At 34.5% G+C, this 16,757-nt stretch overlaps 1 long non-coding RNA gene across 1 annotated transcript in view; it reads left to right on the top strand.

The window, feature by feature from the left end:
• LOC143442541 (uncharacterized) overlaps positions 1–16,282 on the top strand; it is a 378,775-nt gene extending 362,493 nt beyond the window's left edge. The window contains exon 3 of the long non-coding RNA XR_013110789.1: positions 16,242–16,282. This is a non-coding gene — a long non-coding RNA (uncharacterized LOC143442541). The remainder of the gene's footprint in view (positions 1–16,241) is intronic.
• Positions 16,283–16,757: the final 475 nt, after the last annotated feature.

The following is a 16,757-nucleotide window of genomic DNA, read 5'->3' on the forward strand; positions in this document are numbered from 1 at the left end:
AGTTATGACCATGTCTAGACTTGAATGTTTATTATATTTGATAGGGATGTGAGTTTATTCATAAGATGAATAAGTGGCTTCTACATTTTCGGAATGGTCTGTACAAGAACACATACAGGCCAATCTCCTGATTTGTTTTCAAGCTAAGAACAGACATTAACTAGGTTGTTTTGTCAGTCAAAAGTACACTTGTGCTGGGCTAAATTGAACATGCCCTGAGGGAGCTGTGGCAGGATATCACTTACATAGCCAAAATTGAACTAAGAGCCACAAACAATAGTTATGTCACAACAGATTGCCACTTCCTTTCTGGCACTAAAATTGAAGAAACTGTTCTGTATGAATGGTTAGCATAGCATTTGTCTTTTTCTTTTAAAATGCATGGACTTTCTTTTAGAGAGTTATGGACTCACTAACTATCACTAACAAAGTACTAAGGATATGGCCTTGCCTGTCTCTTACATATGAAAAAGAGGCTCTAAGGAGTTATTTCCTACCTCTTTCTCTGAATATACCTTTGTCCATTTCTACTCTGACAGAATCAATGCACACATCAGGGATTTGGTTACTAGTTCCACAGCAACATACTGAATGGCATCTCCATTATGGTCAAGGGATTCATTTCCAAATGAATGGAGCTCAGGTCCCAGTGATAAAACCTCAGAGCCTGTGGAAATCAAAAGTAGGCAGAACTGCTTACAGAAACCTCTCATACATACACATAGACCACTAGGGGCTAGTCATGATCATTCAAGCTGAAATCATGTAAAGGCATTATTTCCAAGGATATGCACACTCTAAATTCCCTTTCCTGTGAATTTCATAGATTGTTCAAATTAGAGTCTTAACAAGATCAGTGCGTTGAAAGCTTTTATAGCTTTATCGGGTGGTTTTTTTTTTTTTTTTATTTTTAGTAATCAATGGGTTTTCATCATTTAAAATAATGTAGCCTTGTGTGTTTTCATGCCTGTGAGAAATGGAAAAATGAAAACAATGCTGTGATTTTCTGTTGTCATTTTATTTATTTAACTTATTGATTGATTTATCATGTAGGGAAGCAGCTCTCAACCTGTGGGCTGTAACTTCATTGTGGGTCAAATTATCCTGAGAGCATCTGCAGATCAGATAGTTATAATTTATTCATGTAGAGATATTTACAGTTAATGAAGTAGCAATGAAAGTGAGTTTATAGTTGGGGGTAATGACAGCATGAGAAGCTGTATTAAAGGATCATGTCATTAGGAAGGTTGAGAACCACTAATGGAGGGGGATGCACATTCCAGATTGTAAGTATAGAGGTCAAAAGATGACTTTGTGAGATTTTTTTTCTCTTCCACTTTTTAAGTGGATCCCTGGTATTGAATGCAGTCATCAGTAGAACCTGCTTTAGCCACTGAGCCTTGCTTGTTACTAACCCAAAATATACATAGGAAATGAAACTTTATCTACCTTCTATTTTACCAAGTTTGTTATGTTTTCTAAGTTTTATATAAAAGATCCACATAGTTGTGTCTTTTTTTGATGGGTTGCTTTCAAAGAGCCTATTTTAATCCACAGTGTAACAATTGTTAGTTTAGACACTATATTGCTAAAGATGTTATAAAGCTAATTCGTAATGAATCTCCAAGGTTATACTTGTTAGTCTGTGAGGTGGAGGCATGCCTACAGACACATTGACTCATTTGGTTCCTATATGCATGTTTAAGTGAGCATCTAAGAACAGTCAACATATGTTCTTATTGAGAATACATATTTGAAATGGGTAGCTGAGCCATGTAATGATTTGCATATTATCCATTTAGGACCTTTAAGGCAGTCTCTCAAATAGCAGAACTATTTTATATTATATTAACCAATGTCTGATGGTAACACTTTCTCTATAACCTTGCCAATAATTATTGCTGTCTGCTTATTTGACTAAAGCCATTTTTAGTATCACTCACCGTGTTTCTGATTTTCATTTCCTTGACCCATAAAATTTTTGAGCATTTTTATGTTCATTTTATTTATATATTCACTTTTAAATAAAACTAATTTGTTTGGTGGTAACTAGAGTGCTGAGTAGTACAGGTGCTTGCCTGCAAGCCTATTCACTTCAGTTAGACTACCAGAAACTATTTAAAGATGAAGAAGAGAACATACTTCAAGAATGTCTATTCTGACACTGACATGCACATTGTGGCTTATGTACCTTCTTCAATACACACTTCAGGTAAAAGCACACAACAGTGATGGTTTTTTTTTTTTTTTTTCATTTTGGGCTACTGAATGTAACTCTCAGTGCCAGAATAAGCAATATGACCTTGCATATGGATATCAAGGACATCTGTCTTTCACATGAACATCTTGGGAATATGAAGTTTCCTCTGTCATTTCTCTGTGGATACTGTGAAATGGCTTGACTCCCGTCTGAAACTCCATCCACTACACTCTTTCTCTTCAAATTCAGATTCCTCTTGTGTTACAGTCATTGATGCTGTAGGCACATCTTTGTCTGGTCTGGGTGTCATGAGAGCCAACACAGATACCAGGTCTTCTTCATGCTAAATATGGGGCCACATAGGTAATTTCAAATGTCAACTTACTCAAGTTCCCACTAACAAGATAAATTCTTCATCTTAAAATAGGGTTGCCTAAATTCATTTTTGTATTATATTTTACCCCCCTTTAAAGGTAGAATATTGAATTTAATACAGTGAACAGTTGTCTAAGGAAACCACAGAAAGGAAATGATAAAAATCATTATCTACCACGGTACTTCGATGAGCCTTAGGTTCTATGGATTCTTTGATGAAGTCCCTGTCTTCTCTATAATTTAATTATAAAGATTTGAGGCTACACTACCGCTCAAGCTGGGATAATAGAGCTGAATAGAAACTAGAAAGTAGAGTAGGAACTAGAGTTCCTCATTGGCCAAGAAGGAACTGAGGTTTGTGAAGTGTTTATAGACCTTTCACAGGCATGCCAATATGTTCATGCAAAACAAAGTAGCCTGGTACCAGGTAGCATGTGCAACAGTGTGGCTATCATATACTTAACCTCACATTTCATTCTACCTAAAATTGTTTTGGTAGAGAGGGTAAGATCGGTAGGGACTTTGTTCACAAAAAATCAAAACAAGAATGTTCAAAATAAAATAACTTTTAAACTCTTTCCACAACTTCACTGCCACTAAGATTGTAGTGAGAAAAAAACCAAACAAAATAACAAAGTCCACAATTTTCTTGATGGCTAAACATGAATTTAGTAAAGAAAGAAAATAATTTCATCAGTTTAAAAATAAGATCCCGAAACATAAAATTTTGTTACCCCGGATAACACTATAAACCTTTCAAATTATTTAATGAATGTGTTAAGATAAAAATGTAAACCAATAATTTTTTAAAATACATTTTGAAGTGACTATGCATTTGTGGCTGTAAAAGTTTATGTGAACTATGGTTATACAAATGCTAGCTCAGCCCAGAGATGGTTTCAGATACCATGTAGCTGGAATTACAGAAAGCTGTGTGTTACCCAATGAGGGAGTTAGGAACTGAGCCCAGATCTTCTGTGAAACGCTCAAACAGTTCAATTCATGGTAAGTAGAAATAAAGGAGAGAAAAAGCATTATATGACCCCTAATCTTTCTGTTCAATGAAAGGGATTCATAAAAAAATCCATCTTAGGTTTTTCTTCACATATACTTCAGTGTAACTATAGTAACAGGAAAAATTAATAGTGTGGGCATATGTGTACTCCACAGTGTTCAATGTGAAGCATATGCTGTTCAAGATGATAAATCCTGACCACTGGGAGAATATCGGTCACTATCCAACCACGTAGAAAATAGAATGTAAATATATCATAACTACCACAGAGTACACTTATTTATCTTGTTTTATACATAGTGGGAATTACTAATCACTCTAAAAAAAACCCATTATGCTACTTGAAAAATTAACAGTGGCCAGGCAGTGGTGGCGCACGCCTTTAATCCCAGCACTTGGGAGGCAGAGGCAGGAGGATTTCTGAGTTCGAGGCCAGCCTGGTCTACAGAGTGAGTTCCAGGACAGCCAGGGCTATACAGAGAAACCCTGTCTCAAAAAACAAACAAACAAACAAATAAACAAACAAAACAAAAAACCCCCCAAAATAGACAAATTAACAGTGATAGAATTGTAATTTAGAGATATATAGCATTTAATGGATACATCTCAAATATATATTTCAAATACACAGAATAATTCTACTTCCTAAGATCCATAGTGTTAGAGAGGAAGGTTCAACTGTACAAAGATTTTTTTTGAGATTAATACTTTCTAAAAGAGTGTAGCGACAGAAGACTTGCATAGTGCATGAATGGACCTAGGTTCTACTCCCAGCATCTCTAATATATGTAGACTTAGGTTTAATTGTAATTTCCTTTAGCCTTAGACACATTCTATAGACTTTTTGTTTGCAACTTATTGGATAATAATATCCCTTATTAGAATCAACACACACACACACACACACACACACACACACACACACACACATGTAATGACAAAGCAGATACTACATACTATAAACAACAAGAGTATAACTACTGCTGCAAAAGAGGCTACTGAGCTAGTCTGAACAGAAGGAAACCGTGAGTACTAATAGGTGTGAACTGATTGCTCCCCGAGGTAAAGTGGATTGACAGTGCTGCTCTAGGACATTTTCCTCACCTGCTACTGGCCACATTCACTCTGGATAGGATCTAGGAACCCTGGGCTTACAAACCCTACAATTGATTCTAATGCACACACACAGATATTTGAGACCCCTGGTTCAAAGAAGGGAGGAGAAGGCAAATAAGGTAAAGTGAGTGGATTCTAGACTAAGAACTTCAGCATTATGAATCTTATTTCAGGACTCTCTGGAAGGCTGGGGGCAGAGAAGGGGGTTGCTCATTCATTGTTATCCTGAAAGCAGGAGAACTTGAACTCACTCCCAAATTCTCACATCAGAAATCTAGGCATGGAGGTGTGGTTATATCCCCAGTATAATTGACATGAGTTCTGGTGCTTCATAGACAGTCAGCTTAGCCCTCCTGGTGGGTTGAGAAGAGAGCCCATATCTCAAAATAAATAAAATTGCAGCATCTCTAGAAAATGACCTAAGTTTGATATGTGGCTCAGTAGAAGTGCAGCCACACATAGAAATATGCATACACACTACACACTTATACACACTCCTGTCCCAAAACTAACAAGTAGTAACGACATTATTTAGTACCATACTCCAATAAGTACTAAATCATGACTGTCAATAGCTGTTATAAATGGCAGTACACGAAGCCACTTATATTCTTAAATGAGAAACAGAGTGAGCGTGTTACATAAACAGTTAACCTTCTCTTGAGGATTTGGTTAAGTTCTCTATTCCAAGCTCTTTGCATATACACGTTCAACAGCAAACATCTGGAAGGAGACTGTCAGATCAATAGGAAGTCAAATAATTGAAATGTTTAATTTTTCCATGGTAGCCACACCTAAGAGAGCTTACCAGAAACATTTCATGCAAGAGTGTTTAAGGCTCCACTTGAAATGATGAAAATAGCAGCAAGCTAGTCTCTACAAAGTGAATTTAGGCCAATAGAGTTAAGAAAATGTGTACCCCATCTCAGAGAATGAGATTGGGAGGGGGCGGAATGTTTCAAATTCTAACCATTTAGAAGAAAACTGACTCCTGAGGGTAACTTATTTATTAAGGATACACATTTATGTTTAAGACTATCCAAAATGTGTTTCTAAATAGTTTTCCATTCCCCGGGAGCCTATATTTAAAATCTCTGTGCAGTCGAGAAGATGCTTTATTATTTGGAGCAAGCTGAAACACATCCTTTTTTCCTCTTGAATTTCTTTAAGTCACACTGCGGGCTGTTAAAGTCTCTGTGTAACTCCCTGGGCAGAGAGTGGGGACGTGGAGCTAGACTTTTCCAAAGGAGCTGTCATGATCTGTTGACTCAATGATCCGTTAATGACACCTGAAGGCGCACAGCAGAGTCTACCCAGCTTGGAGTTGCTCGGGCCGGTCACTGAGGATGCAGGTGCGCTGCAAGGAGCACCCAAATCAGCCATTAAGGTTGCTTTTATTAGTGGCTTCTGCTTACAAAACAGGACTCTGGGGGAGGGTGATTCAGTGTAGTAGAACCCCAACTGTTCAGAAGAGTCACACTGTTAAGGACCAGCTGAATCTCGTTATTATAAAGAATGGAAAGAAAAGAATATCGCTGTTTCAACTTCCACGGGCTTATATATCCAGTTATGTGAAACTTTAATAACAAACGTTCCTACCCTCCACTCTCATTCCTCGCTGTAACAGTAAAACATGTTCAAGGAAATCACTTCTCTAATTCTTCTTTTAATAAACTAAGGTAAATTTTGGTTTGGCTAAACAAATCACTGAAGCAGAGGCAGAACAAAGCAAAATGTCATTGTTACTCATGGAAGGACTTTAAAAAAAATCTCGCAGTCTCATTTTAGTTGAACAGTAATGGTAATACATGTGCAACTGTTCTAATTTAACATAAAATTGTGTTTATGTAGGTGTTCAGTCTGTAACTGTAGATTATTCAGTCTGACCATTCAAGAGTATTCTTATACCTTTTTAGAAAAAATCTGATCAAAGTTCATGGAATTAAAATGGCATCAACTTGTAATTTCTCATATATATATATATATATATATATATATATATATATATATGCAAAACTGATATATATATATCTGTTTTGCATTTTACTTTTTTTACTTTCAATATTCTTTTCCTGAATTGTTCTTCCTTATTTCAAATAATGTCAAATGTAATTTTATTAAGTTGTATATGTGAACCTCATATCAATCTAACATAAATTCATATCATCTATTTAGTTTAGCTTATTGAGGAGAGACCAACTAATATGATGAAATTTAATTGAACCAGTATTTATAAAAATATGTATAAAATTAATATGGTGATATTAGAATGATGAATGCAGTGAAATTAGGAAACTCTCACCACACAAAATAGTCTAAAATGTTAACATATAGCCTTGGAGCATAGTGTATCAATAAAAGTGCACGGCATGTCAATAGATGTTACCTCCTGAAGAATTAAATAATGAAGAATTTCTGTGACTCCATCGCTGATTTTGCAGAATAACATTTATGGGACAAACAGATGTCATTTTGCTTATTTCTTATCCATCTGTCAAGGTCAATTTGCATGTACACTTCACTGAATTTTTCATATGTCCCTAGCTAGAAGTCCTTTTTTCAGCCAAGAAGAGCAGGTAGCACATGTAATATGTTCAATAAGAAGTTGGTGAGTGACTAATTGTATTCTGCCACTCTGGGGGCATATCACTCCTTGAGCAGAAATGGCTAATTAAGAACATAATTAAATTTTAAATTATAGCTGGAGAAATTACACTGCATAAGAGAGATAAATTAAGATACATAATGGTGCAGTTACCAGGTATATGTTCTTAAAATGAGTAAATGTTCCATGAGAAATAATTGACTCACAAAGTCCTTTTCCTTTCAACTTCATATTCCTCATTTCATCTTTATGCTCTTTCTTTGGACTCCACATAGTGCAACATCCCCTCTGCAGTTCATCTCTTCATTCGGTGATCATTCAGCAAAACTGGAAGATTATCTCTAATATTGCATTTGGGTCACTTGGCTCATCAGACCATGCAATGACTCTCCCACACAAAAGCACAGGCTTTTATGGATTCTATGTAACTCTGTTTTATGACCATCGTTGCAATTATTCCCATGTACAAAGATGGAATGTGACTTTTAAATTGGCTGTATGTTTTTATCTTGTAAAACATGATGCTTTGAACTGAATATACATTACAGAAGAGATAAGTCTAGCTAATTAATGAACACATTACCTCACTGTTAGAGGTCTTATAAAAAGAGGACCTAAGGCCCTTTCTAACTTTACAAAAATACACTGTGTCATCATTAGCTCTAGTCACCTTTCTACATAATAGATGTATTGATTTCCTACTCTTCTTACGCTAGGAAAATACTGAATTTTCTATAAGGCATTTTCATGAATCCATTGAGATAGCTATATGATTCTTACCTATTACCTGTTAATGAAGTATTTGGTAAAAAATGACTTGCCTATGTTGAAACCTGCTGTGATCCTTGAGACGAGACCTACATGAGTATGGTAAATGAGTTCTACGATTTGCTTTTGCATTGGGTTTTCTTCCACTGTGTTGAGAATTCTTAAATTTATGCTTACTGGTGTGATGGTGGCATATTTATTTGTTAAATTCTTGTAATATTTTTGGTAGCAGGGTGTGCTGGCCTCCCACTGGAACAGTTTCCTTTTGGTTTTTTGAGAGTTTGAAGGGAATTATTATTACAAGTTTACTAAAAATACTGGAGAAATGGATCATTGTTTAAAAAATATTTGCTTCTCCTCCAGAGGATCCGGGTTAAATTCTTAGTACCCAAATGTCAATTCATACTGGTGTTCTACCCCACACCCAGGGGGTTTGATGCTCTAATCTGGGATTTTTAGCCACTGAACATATGTGGCACACAGATATGTATGCAGCTAAAATATCCATACATGTAAAATAAAGTGAATAAAAGGTTGATTAAAATTCATCCTAAAGCCATTCAGGTGAGACTTTTTGTCATTGGATGTTGTTCTCTTTGTAATCAAGGTCATTATAATAGATCTGTGTAACTTCGTACTTTTTCTCATGGTACAATTTTGGCAGCTACATCTCCTCACAAAATTATTCATTTAACCTGGGATTTTTAAGTTTCTCTAACACTATTATAATACACAGATTTTCATAATGCTAATCAATATAAATAATTAATTTTCAGGTATGGAGATCAAATCCAGTCCCTTGTGCAAGCTAGATAAATACTCCACTTCCAAGCTGCATTCCAGCATTATGCTCATTATTACTGGCTCAGTTAATTTCCTATGACATTGTTATTTTCTTTGATTTTTATTTATTTTAACATTCTATTTATTCTCAATCTTAAAACTTAATCTTATTTCAAATAACCTATACTTCTATGGATTGATTGTTCAATGTTTCATTAATTTTTTGCTCCAATATCTGTTATTTCTTTGGGTTTGCTTTCTTGATTTTTCTAAATGCTATGAATAGACAGTGAGATGAAGTCTATGATTTTCTTTGTAGGCAATTCCACTGGTATGTTTTTGTCAACTAGACACAAATTAAAGTCACCTGGAGAAAGGTATATGAATGGAAAAATTGCCTCTATCAGATTTGCTGTGAGAAGATCTATAGTGCTCTATATCTATTAATGATTGGTGTGAAGGCACAGCCTATTGTGGACCATGCTCCTCATGAACAAGTGCCCCTGAATTGTGTAAGGAAACAGATAAAGCCAGAGAAAGCAGCACTTCTCCATTGTTTTAATTCATCTCCTGTCCCTAGGTTCCTGTCTACATTTTCTTTCCTGATATTCCTTCATAAATGACTCTAACTTTTAACCCAAATTAGCCCTTTCCTCTGAGTTTGATTTTGGCTTGAGACTCTACTCATTATTATAAGATTTCCTCTTGGTAATTCTGTCTTTTCAGCTCCCATTAATTTTGTTTGTTTCCATTTCTAAAATTACTTACTTCTTCAGTTCTAGTTTTATACATAGTAAACAGAAAAATAAAGTTTATGACCCCAATTTTGTGAGTTTATTAAGATACTTTTACTATGTGTGTAGCATTATATATGTGCTCTGTTCTCATGTTACATACTTACTTTTATAAACCTGTATTCTGTAGTTAAGAGGGCAAAGAAGAAGGCAAGAACTGCTTCTCAAGTTGTCCTCCAATCTCCACACTCTCCTATGACATCTGTAAACAAACACACTCACACACACACTCACACACACACACCCACACAGACTCACACACACAGAGTACATGCATATGCACATACATATACACACTTTTGAAATTTATATTCTATTGTTATTGTATACAATAGTCTGTGAATAACTACATTTTATCTACTGTTCTTAATTTTATAGAGTTATGTGATAGAAAATTATGTTTTTTTTCTTGAAATATTAACTTTAACCATTTTGTGTTAAGTCTTTCCATGTCTTTACCAAAACACTGAGTTTCTTTTAAGTAGCATATTGTTGAGTAATTTTTGCTATTCATTTGATCAGCATATTTCTTTCAATATACAGAGTTTGATATGTATATTAAAATTTTGTGACTTTATTGATATTCTTACTGTAGTTTTGAATATTGTTTATACTTGTGTGCCCCTTTTCATTTCTTTGGTTTGACTGGTAATCTATTAATGATGTAGATTTTATATTTTCTTTTTGCCTATTCATACTTCTAATGTGATTTTGACTATTATGTGTCCTCATAGTGGTAGTTTTTATCCTTTTATTCTGAGTTAAGTTCCCTTAAGCATCTTTTTGTGAGGTTAGACTGCTAGTTTCAGTTTACTAAATATTTTGCTTGATTTTCAAGCTCTTTATTTTTTCTTTGTTTATAAGGATGAGTTTGCTTTGTATAATAAATTTGGTTTGCAATTATATTTTTTCAGAACATCAAATTGTCATCTTATTCCTGTGGGAGTCTACATGTTCTACTAAAAACCTTCTAGCAGTCTGATGGCAATGCCCTTAAATCTTATTATAGTTTCATTTTAGAGTTTAGATTTATTGATTATAGACTGTTGACCTATATGTCTGCTTCCATGACAATATAATGCTGTTGTAGTTATAACTGTATTTCATATTTTAAGTTAATTAATGGAATTTCTGCAAAACATTTTGTTCTTTTATGTAAACTTGTTTTGGTTATTTGGAGTTCCATACAGTTTTTTTCTTTTAGATTTTTGTATTTGTTTTAAGAATATCACTAGAGTTTTTATAGGCTTAATTTTAACATTTTACCTAACAACATTTTATATAATATTTACATAGGTCTCCTTCCGTTTTAGTGATGTATTTGCACACATATAATAGTAATTGTAAATGTGATTGATTTTTTAAGTTTTTGCATGTTGTTTATCACTGGAATCTAAAGAATTTACTAATGGCTTTCATTTATTTGTTATGTATTCTGCAATGATATTAAATGTACTTATTTACTCTGGTATAGTTTAGTGGCATCTTTCATGTTTCATGTATACAGGATCATATCATCTCTTTTACATTGTGTGTTGACAAGTACTTGTTGCTTAATTTTTGGAACTTACTGGGCTTTTACTTGTTATTCTTTTCTTTTACATCTTTATAAATTAATCCCTTTTATTATTCTGATTGTTGTAGGATTATATTGTCCCTCTTTTTCATCTATTTAACACCAACCATATTCTCCTCTTTGATCTTGTTCAAATTTGTGTCTTTTTTGTTGTACTAACTTGTCATTATATACATATATGTGTACATAAGCACATAAATGTATCCTGCTCCATTTTTGTAATATCACATATGTATGTTTTAGGGCTGACCATCTGGTAACAGATAATCAGTTAGTGTGCGCTTTCCTAGAAAAAACTATAGCTCTTACTCTCAGCATTTCTTATATGCTTGTTCTTCTTTGTGTGGTTGCAGCCTCACGAGATTTCCTCCATCCAGTTTACCTTAACATATTTGCTAATGTCATTCTTGTTCAACTCATGTTTAGGAAATTATGGTGGTGAGACATTATATATGTAGACCTGACATTACTGAGAGACATAACCTCACTGCATATTTTTCCTATTATTCTAACAGTCTTTCCAACTCTTCTTTCACAATGACCCCTGAGCCCAAGGTGCAGGAATTGTGTTGTATATATGTATCATTTGGGACTGGGTTCTGCAACTTTGTGGTTTGGTTGGTTTAAGTTTTCTGTAATGGTCTCTATCTGTTATGAAAAGAAGTTTGCTTTAAGAGGAATAAGGACTACACTTATCTATGGTTAAATCCACTTTATTCTTCTTCATTTGTGATTCATGTCAAAAGTTAAGAAGATGAGAATATTGTAACATTTATATCTTTATTCTTGAAACCAGAGATGAAGGATAGAATGTGGGTGACAAGCTACTGTCCATATTTTTTCATTAGCATGAGGAACATAGTGTATACTTGTCTCCAGCCAGTACTCCTCAGCTGCATGTGCTGATTTGTATTAAAATTAAATAAAATTCAAAATTCAGTTCATCAATAACTGTAGCAATATTGAGCTCTCAGTCCCATGTGGCTACCATATTGAATGATGTAAATATGGAACCCTTCTATCCTTAAGGAAAGTTCTATAAGAACTGCTGTCCTCAAGTCTGTGTAGCTATTCAATGCAAATGTGCAAGCCAGTGACCTCACTTTCATTTTTAGAAATAATTCTTTTTGCTTTTTTACAGACTTTCACTTAGCTGAGTCCACTGAGACTGGTACCATCTAATGGGCTTATAAATGAGTTGGTGGAGGGGGAGACCCAGTAAAATCTTCAAGTGTGTAGATGAAACTAGAGTCTTCTGGGAGTGGAAATGCCAAATTGAAAAACTGTGCCTGAAGGCTTTCCAAGTGGCTGTCATGCATCAGATGAGCTTAGCTATGAGCATGTGTAGTGTGGCAACGCTGGGCAGAAATAACTCTGTCTTTATAGCACGGAGCATTACATTGCATTCTTTAACAACTGGGAGAAAAGATAATCAGTACATGTATGATTGTTCTCAAAAATAAAACTTTTATTATGGTTTCAAGACTAAACACAAGTTTTGTAGATAAATGAGAGAGCAAACATTTCCTAGATGTGTGTGTGTTTGTGTGTTTGTGTGTTTGTGCGTGAGTGTTTGTGTAGGTGATGTGATTTTAAAGTATTGTAGGTAAGTGGGATTGGAATTTACAGAAGTAGCAATTTAACTTGCTTTCCTAATAGAAGTAGAGGAATGTTTTAGAATTTAAAAAGGTATTAACATGCAAAACACAAATCCCCAAAGAATAACATCTTTATATGTTAGACCATATAATTTTTGATAGAAGCTAATTGGCTTGAAGTGATGATAAAACTTTAGATATGAATGTCAACACATACTACAGAAGTTCTGCATAAGAAAAATACCTGGTGTTACCACTGAAAGGAAAAGGCTATATTTACACAGATGAATAAAGCATGCAGGTGTAAATCAGTGGTATCATGATTTTCTGGGATGTCTGATGCCTTTTGTTGTTGTTGTTTCCAGAAATGGAAACTAACTTTTTTACATCCTAGGAAATTCATTGTCTAAGAAGTACTTAATAAAAACAATTAGATGTGAGGTAGTTTTCTAGTTCTTAAAGTAAATGATATTGCATCACTGATGGGAATGGACAGGATATAGAAACAGTGTGTGAAAAAGACTTAGAAGAATATAAGTATGCAAATAGTCTTATACTGTAACAAAATACCTTCTATAATTAATGTATAAAGCTAAAAATTCTTTTGGCTCACAAAGGTTCCAAGCTATGGCATATTGGCTCTATTACTTTAGGGTCTTTTGTAAACCAGCACAATAGCAGACAAATGAAAACAATGGAGTCAAACCAATTAAGCTATAAGGTTGAAAACAGAGGGGTGTGTATAGGAGAAAGGGATCGTCAACTTAAGAACATCCCACAAGTCTCTAACTCTCTGAGTTTCCAAACTTTTTGCTAGTGTCCTTGTTCCCCATGGAAAGAACATTTGATGCACACTATTTTGGGAAAGCTTCAGACATAAGATCTTGAGGGGCTATTATCACCTAGTTAAAGTTAGGGTTGCTTCTCTTCTTCCTGTAAGAAAAAAGACCACTTTCAAAACAAAGCAACATCTAGGCCAAAGATTGACAATACCAGAGTAGATGGATAATACCAAATTGGAGAAAGAATATACAAAAAAGAGCAAAGGCACTCTGAATACCAATGCAGCAGAACATTTGACAGATAATGAGAGAAATGAAAAAATGATTGTAATAAATTTTTATTCTTTAACTCAGAAGGTGAGCACTGACAATCTCTGTACAGTTAGCTTAACTTTCCAAATAGACCTTAACTGAGCCCAGAACTCAAAGACTGACTCACTCATAAGTTTATTTATTATTGTGAACTGTTAAAAATTTCAAGAATATATACTTCTATGTAAATAAAATCAAGAAAAAAGAAACTTACCAGGTACTACATGTATTAATAAAAACCAGACTTTTCCCTCCTAAGCAGTCATTGGGCTTCAATAATGCAGTATTTTTTATAGTAATTTGGAAAAAAAATCTTTAGTTTTCAAAAATTTTACATGTAAAACAATGTCTGAGGTTGAATAGTGTTAAAAAATTCTATTTCCACATGTCTCCTTAGAAATGGTAATAATCCACAGAGTGGTCAACACTCTGGTGTCTCAATGATGTTAATAAATAATTTCATGAAAACTCTAAACCATGGGACATTTTACATTATCTTCAAAACCCTTTAAAGAATCATATAAACATCTAGAGCTGATCTTATATGAAAATAATTTGTTATATACTTTAGTTAAAAGAATATTTATTGATTAATGCTACATTTTGAGTATCAGTGCTTGAAGTCTTTTGTGCGGGTCCTATGGGAACATAAACTGCTCCAGCCATGAGGAATGGGAACTCTCTGGATGACCCCCAACCTAAGAGATCCTCAGGAGCTATTGAGAAAGTAGGAAGTAAAAGAGCTTCAACACTTCATGTTTAAACAGTCTTAACCCAGAATTTTTATTTCAATAAAAGTAGTGGAAACATGAAATTATACAATGTTAGATCTAGAAAGTAACTGTAGTGACCCTTTAATCCAATATCCTTCTCTTAAACGTTATTACTAGGGGATGTATGTCAGTTTATAGTAATGCCATAGCATAGCAGAAGATAGAGGTTCAGTTTCCTAGTACCCACTAAAAATGAAGTAACAGAGACACATAGGCCTAACATTCTCTAATAGGAACTATCTAGCCTCTGTTTAAATGCTTTTAGTCACTCGAAAGTAACTGAGGAAGCTTGACTCTTATATTGAAATTAAATGAAGCTTCCTGTAACTTTCAGCTTCCCCCAGTCTGCATTGAACCTCACAAGAGAGATCTGGACTTTATTACTACAGGAGAACTGGAGTAATTTTCTATTGGTGATGGAATTTAAAATCAGATCTATTTATAATGGAGTTTTTCAGTTCCTCCGCTCATTCATTTTCATGCCAGACATCCCACTACTTGGAACATGAAATATCTCTGCGTGTCTTAAAGTTTTCTTAAGACTACAATATAAATATTGGTTTTTTTTTTTTAATTTATCAAGGGAAGAATTGGAGGATTTGGTTTGGGCCACCTTTTGTAAAACAGTTAGATGTTAGGAACATTTTCGTAAGTCAGCGGGATCTGCAGTGTCAGTGGACTCGCACTGCAGCATCCTTGGAGCACTTACTATAAATACTCAGAGTGCTCATCATTTCACTTCTGGAGCCCAATGCTGGCTGTAGTTCGTTTGTTTTTTCTTCTCTTATCAAAACTGACTCACAGTAACCTTCTGACTTTGGAAATCCTTTACTTTCCCAATTGTAAGTTTGCAGTCTAAACTCGATGTGTGGTGCCGGAAAAGCAGTAGGGATGAAAAAAAAAAAATCTAATTATAAAGAAATATTTTCTACAAGCACGTGGTTCTTTTGGAGACACTGAAATCTCTGTGGGACAAATTAGTCTTCCTTTTTCATTTTCATCCTCAGTTGTCTGTGTTAAGAATACTGAAATATAAGGAAAATATACTCTTTTCCAGACTGAAATGAAACACTTGCAAATTGCTTAATAACATCGAATTCCAATTTAAAAACAAAAACTACACCAAACACAACTTGATGCTTTGTGTGTATATATTTAGTTGATATTGGGAGAGGATAATATAGTTTATGTTTCAAGTAAAAATTACATTTTTTGTCTTAATCCAAGCCCCCCAAAAATGCAGTGTCACTCAATTGATTTCAGTGATTTTGTAAATAAAGAAACTGAAACTAACAAAATTAGAGGATTTGAAATTACAATTGAGCGCTGAAATTCCTCTCTGTATTTTCCCTCTGACTGGGAGAGAGTACCCCGCTTCTAAATTTTGAAACAGACATTATAGGTGTTAGTAATTTGACAATTCCTAGATTTAGTTGTGGCAATACTTTCCATTAAATAAAATATACTTATTCAGATAAAATGAAAATTGAAAGTCAATATTATGTGATAAAATGTTTATTTTTTTCTCCTCCCCCATTCTCTAGGGAGGTCACCACTGGGGATATTATTCAATGAAGACAGTTTCATGGTAAGCACATTAACCAATTGAAACTATTTTTGCTTAAAGAACTTTATGTTTATTTTGGTTATTGGTGTGGAATTTATCACTCCACAGCACGAGTTACATAAAGCTGGGTGTTTATTAAATCCTTTGCTCGAAAGCTTTGTTATTTCTACAGAATATATTTTTAAAAACCCATCTACACATTCACTGTCTAAAATGTGCTCTTTTTAACAAGGCACTTTGAGTACTGGACTTGCCTGAGTTCATGACCATTGTCACAGCAGGCTGCCTGCCACTGCTCAGCTGTGTTTCCTGACTGTAGGTCAAACCTCTTGTCATGGTATACTCTCTGTTGGTGCCGGAACAGCCATAGACAGCTTGCATTTGTTGTTGGACAAAGTACTGGTCTCCAAAGGGGCCAAAGTTTATACTTTCCTTTTGAGGTCCCAAATTAAATGTTGTTGTAATTTCCAAAATTAATACAGCATCTACTATT

The sequence above is a fragment of the Arvicanthis niloticus genome, chromosome 6 (assembly GCF_011762505.2).
Source record: "Arvicanthis niloticus isolate mArvNil1 chromosome 6, mArvNil1.pat.X, whole genome shotgun sequence".
NCBI classification, from domain to species: Eukaryota; Metazoa; Chordata; class Mammalia; order Rodentia; family Muridae; genus Arvicanthis; species Arvicanthis niloticus.